Consider the following 6,782-nt stretch of genomic DNA (forward strand, 5'->3'; position numbering starts at 1 on the left):
AAAAAAAAAAAAACAATGTACGTACTCTAATTTAAAAACACTCGATTGCTTAAAAAAAAATGCGAACAATCATCTGAGCCTTCAGTGAGTCATCGTCTTTTTGCTGACGAAGAGTGTTGCCTCATTGATGATGGCTGCTGACTGATCAGGGTGGTGCTTGCTGAAGGCTCGGGTGGCTGTGGCAATTGCCTAAAATAAGACAATAATACAGTTTGCTGCATCGATTGACCCTTCTTTTCACAGAAGATTTCTCTGTAGCATGAAACGCTGTTTGATAGCATTTTATCTACACTAAAACTTCCTTCAAAATTTGAGTAAATCCTCCCAAACCCTGCCACCACTCCTTTATCAACTAAGTTTATGGAATATTCTAAATTCTTTGTTGTCATTTCTTTTTTTTTTTTTTTTTTTTTTTTTTTTTTTTTGAGACGGAGTCTGGCTCTGTTGCCCAGGCTGGAGTGCAGTGGCCGGATCTCAGCTCACTGCAAGCCCCGCCTCCCGGGTTCACGCCATTCTCCTGCCTCAGCTTCCCGAGTAGCTGGGACTACAGGCGCCCGCCACCTCACCCGGCTAATTTTTTTTGTATTTTTAGTAGAGACGGGGTTTCACCGTGTTAGCCAGGATGGTCTCGATCTCCTGACCTCGTGATCCGCCCGTCTCGGCCTCCCAAAGTGCTGGGATTACAGGCTTGAGCCACCGCGCCCGGCCTGTTGTCATTTCAACAATGTTCACAGCATCTTCACCAAGAGTAGATTTCTGTCTCTAGAAACCATTTTCTTTGCTCATCCATAAGCAGCTCCTTATCTGTTCAAGTTTGATCATGAGATTACAGCAATTCAGTCACATCTTTAGGCTCTACTTCTAATTCTAATTCTCTTGTTATTTCTATCACATCTGCAATTACTTCCTCCACTGAAGTCTTGAGCCTCTCAAAGTCATCCATGAGAGTTGCAATTGACTTCTTCCAAACTCCTGGTATGTTGATATTTTGACCTCCTCCCATGAAATCATGAATGTTTTTATGGGCATCTGAGACGGTGAATCCTTTTCAGAAGATTTTCAATTTACTTTGCCCAGATCCATCAGAGGAATCATTATGTATGACAGCTATAGCCTTATGAAATACATTTCTTAAATAATAAGACCTGAAAATCAAAATTACTCCTTGATCCATGGGCTGCAGAATGGATGTTGTGTTAGCAGGCATGAAAACATTAATCTCATACATCTCAATCAGAGCTCTTGGGTGGCCAGGTGCCTTCTCAATAAGCAGTAGTAGTTTGAAAGAAATGTTCTTAAGGGCCCAAGATTTTTGAATTAGCAGGCAAGCATTGGCTTCAACTTAAAGCCTCTAGCTGCATTAACCCCCGACAAGAGAGTCAGTCTGTCCTTTGAAGCAGGCATTGACTGCTCATCTCTAGATATAAAAGTCCTAGACGGGATCTTCTTTCAATAGAAAGCTGTTTCATCTACATTGAAAATCTGTTGTTTAGTGTAGCCACCTTCATCAACGGTCTTAGCTAGACCGTCTGGATAACTTGTCACAGCTTCTCCATCAGCACTTACTGCTTACCTTGTACTTTTATCTTATGGAGACGGCTTCTTTTCTTAAACCTCATGAACCAACCTCTGCTAGCTTTAAACTTTTCTTCTGCAGCTTCCTCACCTCTCTCAGCCTTCACAGAATTGAAGAAAGTTGGAGCCTTGCTCTGGTCTAAGCTTTATCTTAAGGGAATGTTATGGCTGCTTTGTTCTCCTATCCAGACCACTCAAACTTTGTCTGTATCAACAATAAGGCTGTTTCACTTTCTTTTAATTTGTGTGTTCACTGGGATAACACTTTGAATTTTCTTTAAGAGCTTTCCTTTGCATTCACAACTTGGCTACCTGGTGCAAGAGGACTAGTTTTCGGTCTCTCAGGGCTTTTGGCATGCCTTTCTCACTAAGCTTAAACATTTCTAGCTTTTGATGTAAAGTGAGAAATGTGCAGCCCTTCCTTTCACCTGAACACTTAGAGGCCATTGTATGGTTATTAATTGACTTCATGTTGATATTGTTGATCGTAGGATATAGGGAAGCCCACAGAAAGGGAAAGAAATGAGGAATGGCCTGTCAGTTGGTAGAGCAGTCAAACACACACATTCACAAGGGTGATTAAGTTGACCCTGGTATATGGATTAAGTTCACCCTGGTATTCGCTTTCACTCGCGTCCGTGTGAAGAGACCACCAAACAGGCTTTCTGTGAGCAACAAGGCTGTTTATTTCACCTGGGTGCAGGCGGGCTGAGTCCAAAAAGAGAGTCAGTGAAGGGAGATAGGGGTGATGCCATTTTACAAGATTTGAGTAGGTAAAGGAAAATTACAGTCAAAGGGGGTTGTTCTCTGGCTGGCAGGGGTGGGGGTCACACGGTGCTCAGCGGGGAAGCTTTTGAGCCAGGATGAGCCAGGAGAAGGAATTTCACAAGGTAATGTCATCATTTAAGGCAGTGACTGGCCATTCTCACTTCTTTTATAGTGGAATGTCATCAGTTAAGGCAGGAACCAGCCATTGGGATGTATATGTGCAGGTCACAGGGGATATGATGGTTCAGCTTGGGCTCAGAGGCCTGACATTTGTGGCACTTCAAAACAATTAAATAGTGACATCAGAGATCACTGATCACAGATCACTATAACAGATATAATAATAAGGAAACATTTGGAAATATGGCAAGAATTATCAAAATGTGACACGCAGACATGAGGTGAGCACATGCCATTGGGAAAATGACATCAGTAGGCTTGCTTGACGCAGGGTAGCCACAAACCTTCAATTTGCAAAAATGCTATATCTGCACAGCACAATAGGGCAAAGTGTGAATCAAATGAGGTAACCTGTACCTCCAGCTAAACTCCCAGAATTAATTTTCCTTGGCTCCAACGGATTCACAAGCCAGTATCTGAATCATCACCTCGCCAAGATGTCTGGATCTGCTTTTTAGCCCAGCCTGGGTCACATCGCCACTGTAGAGCCAGGAGGTGGGTCATATCTGCTGAACTCAGACCTAGAGTTGGGGAGAAGTGACTTCCCAATGGGAAACTAAGGGGCAGCTAACCAGACGTAGGAGAACAGGGTCTTGGGAAGGCTTACATGGCCGATGGCCACTACCTCCCTCAATGCTCTGTCCCCTGCTTAGCATCCCACATTGTCATTTCTGCGTCTTCATCAATAAAACACCATCTTAATGCCACTGTACCCCAGCACCGAAAACAGTGTTCATCAAAAACTTCCGGAATAAATGACAGAATTCATGTCAAATCACGATGTCTTCTAATCACAGCCCACGTAGTTTTCTGGGGCTGCTGTAAGAAAACACTACAGACTGGGTGGCTTACAACAGAAATTTATCCTCTCAGAGTTCTGGAGACTAGAAGTCCAAACTCAACATGCCAGCAGGGCCATGATCCCTCTGAAGCCTCTGGAGAAGAATTCCTTCTTGTCTCTTCTGGCTTCTGGGTTGCAGGCAATTCCTTGTCTTGCAGGCATTCCTTGTCTTGCAGGCATTCCTTGTCTTGCAGCTACATTGCTCCAATTTCCGCCTCCATGGTCACATGGAGTTCTTCTCGCTGTGTGTCTCTGTGTCCAAATTTTTGTCTTCTTATCATGATAACAGGCATTGGATTAGAGCCCACTCATCTTAACTTGATTGTAACTGCAAAGACCCTATTTCCATGTGAGGGCACAGTCACAGGCATTAGAACTTGAACATATCTTTTTGGGGAACACAATTCTATCCACTAAACAGCACTTTTGCCTCTACATTAAGATTGACTAAAAGATGCTGCAGTAACAAACATATCCCAAAAGCTCTGTGGTTCGTTGTATAAGAGTTTGTTTTTCACTTACGAAGTCTGTAGTGGGTCTAGTTGCTTTCACTTTATGACTTTGCCAGATCAACACGGGGCTCCCAGGGTTACCATGGCAGGGGAAGAGAGATTTACAGGAGTGCACAGGGGCCCTGGAGCACATGGCATGTGCTCACCAATAAGCCCATTATCATCAGATACTGCCTGTTCTCTGCTTGTCCCCTGGGCCATTCTAGGCCCCAAGTGAGGGTTCTTGGATGTCACACAAGAAGGAATTTGAGGCAGTCCATAAAGTGAAAGCAAGTTTATTAAGAAAGTAACGGAATGAAAGAATGGCTATTTCATCAGCAGATCAGCCCCAAGAGCTGCTGGTTGCCCATTTTCATGGTTATTTCTTGATTATATGCTAAACAAGGGGTAAATTATTCATGCTTCTCCCTTTTAGACCACATAGGATTACTTCCTGATGTTGCCATGGCACATGTAAACTGTCGTGGGGCTGGTGGGAGTGTAGCAGCAAGGTTGAACAGAGGTTTTTCTCATCATCATCTTGGTTTTGGTGGGTCTTGGCCAGCTTCTTTACTGCAACCTGTTTTATCAGCAAGGTCTTTATGACCTGTACCTTATGCCAGCCTCCTATCTCACTTCGTGATTAGGAATGCCTTAATTTACTGGGAATGCAGGCCAGCAGGTCTTAGCCTTATTTTACCTAACCCCTATTCAAGATGGAGTTGCTCTGGTTCCAATGCCTCTGACATAGTCACTGCTGGGCACAGAAGCCTCTCTCTCACTGAATGCTGCTTCTGCAGCCATTGCCATCTCTGAATGGGCACCAAGCCCGTACACTGGAAACCGATGCCCTTGGAATGCCATAACCACAGACGCTGTGAAGAGGTACAGTCAAAGCTGCCCTCTGCCAGAGGAGCCCCAAAGCTATGTTATGTAGACCCCAAAGATTTTCCGAAAAGGTTAAAACTCAAATTGGGCAAGTGTAAATGAGCTACACCTAGTGAAGGAAGTCACATACAAGGCAATACGACAGAGAGTGGTGAGGACTGTGGCAAACCATCTAAAGGGAGCAGTCACTACTCAGCTTCAGCAAATTATTGCCATATGGAAACTGGCATCCAGTATTGCCAGATTTTTGGGAAATTTTTTTTAAAAAAGAAAACCAGAAAGTCAGATTTTTACATGAAGTGTCCCAAATTTCAAAATGCTGTTCAGGCTGGATTCAGCCCACAGGCCACGAGTTTGCAGCCCCTGCTTTAGTGAGACAACTTTTTCCATTTTCACTCTCAGCTCTCAGCTCTCCAACTTGGCTCTCTGGCTATTCACAGGACGTGGACACGAGCCCAGTGGGGCTGGGCCAGCAGGCAATCCCCCTTCCCAACTGACCTCAGTCTTGCCCTCTCCAAAACAGCCAAGGTCTCTCACTGGGTCAGGCTGAAGGGCCTGGTTCCCTCCTGCCGGGCAAGGTCCCTCCCAAGAGGCTCCTTTAAAACTGACTCTGGCAAGTCAGCAGCACACACCCCCCTTCAGACAAGCCTGAACTTGTCCAAAGCCCACTGAGACCCAAGCCGCAGAGACTTTTCCAGCTGTGATGATCAAGACTCATAATCGTGACCTCCAAAGCCCTCCACAAGCATATTGCTCCTGATTCTTTCAGCCCCTGACCTTGCTTCTCAAACTATTCCCTGCTGAACCCCAGTCCTATCTGCCCTCTTCCTAGGCTGGTCCTTACTGACCCCTCCAGCTCCATCCCCTCACCCTGTGCCCCACCTTTTTCAGATGGAAAAAACTTCCTTCTCCAGTGCCTCTTGCTGTTTTTCATCTCTGGGCCATTGCCAATGTTCCCTAGATTGTGCCTAAAACTTTTCCCATATTCCCCACCCAGCACTCCACATCTTTAGCTCTTCAGGTCTCAACTCAGAAGTCACTTCTTCCAGGCAGCCTTCCTTGACTGTCTTTGCTAGTTTAGGGGCTGAAGTCAGGTGTTCCCAATAGCCTGCGAGAGTTTCCCATCGCAGCTTATCTCTCAACTGTCTTTCCTGACAGAGGGAGAGGACATTCCTCAGAGAATGTTGTCACGGGGAGAACCTCAAAATTGGCATTCAACCTGAGAGGCCACATGGATTCTTGGCTTGGCTCAGGAAAGGATTCAAGAGTGAGTGGGGAGTTCCTGGAACTGAGGGCTCCTCCCCTTTTTAGACCATATAGGGTAAACCTCCCCACATTGCCATGGCATTTATAAATTGCCTTGGCACTGGTGGGTGCTTCCTTTAACATGCTAATGCATTATAATTAGCATAAAATGAGCAGTGAGGATGACCAGAAGTCCCTTTCTTTGCCATCTTGGTTTTTGGCTGGCTTCTTCACTGCATACTGTTTCATCAGTGGGGTCTTTGTGACCTCTATCTTATTAAACCAGTCTTGACCAATTTCTATCTCATCCTGTGACTGAGAATGCGGACCCTCCTGGGAGTGCAGCCCAGCAAGTCTCAGCCTCATTTTACCCAGCCCCCTGTTCAAGATGGAGTCGCTCTGGTTCAAACGTCTCTAACGCGGGGCCCGTGACTACTCTGTTTCCCAAGGTGTATCTAGCATCTCGCACTATGCGAGGCCAAGTTAAGGCTTACACATTTGCAGAAGGAAAGAGGTAGCACAGCAACCTGGGACGTTCCACTGTTTCTGTTTCCATCTCTCTATCTCTTTCCATCTCTGTTCATCTCATTCCTCTCTGTCCCCATTTCTAAATATCGAAAATTTCTGTCTCTGACCATCTATCAATGTGGCTGATCATCTGTTTCTGACCATTCCTTCCCGTTCCTGACCCCAGGGAGTGCAGGGAGTCCTGGCCCAGCCGGCATTCCTCCAAGTAGTACCACTCTCTAACCTCAGGACGTCAAGGGCCTAGAGCGACAGCGCCAGATGTTTCC

This window comes from Theropithecus gelada, chromosome 20 (assembly GCF_003255815.1).
Source record: "Theropithecus gelada isolate Dixy chromosome 20, Tgel_1.0, whole genome shotgun sequence".
NCBI classification, from domain to species: Eukaryota; Metazoa; Chordata; class Mammalia; order Primates; family Cercopithecidae; genus Theropithecus; species Theropithecus gelada.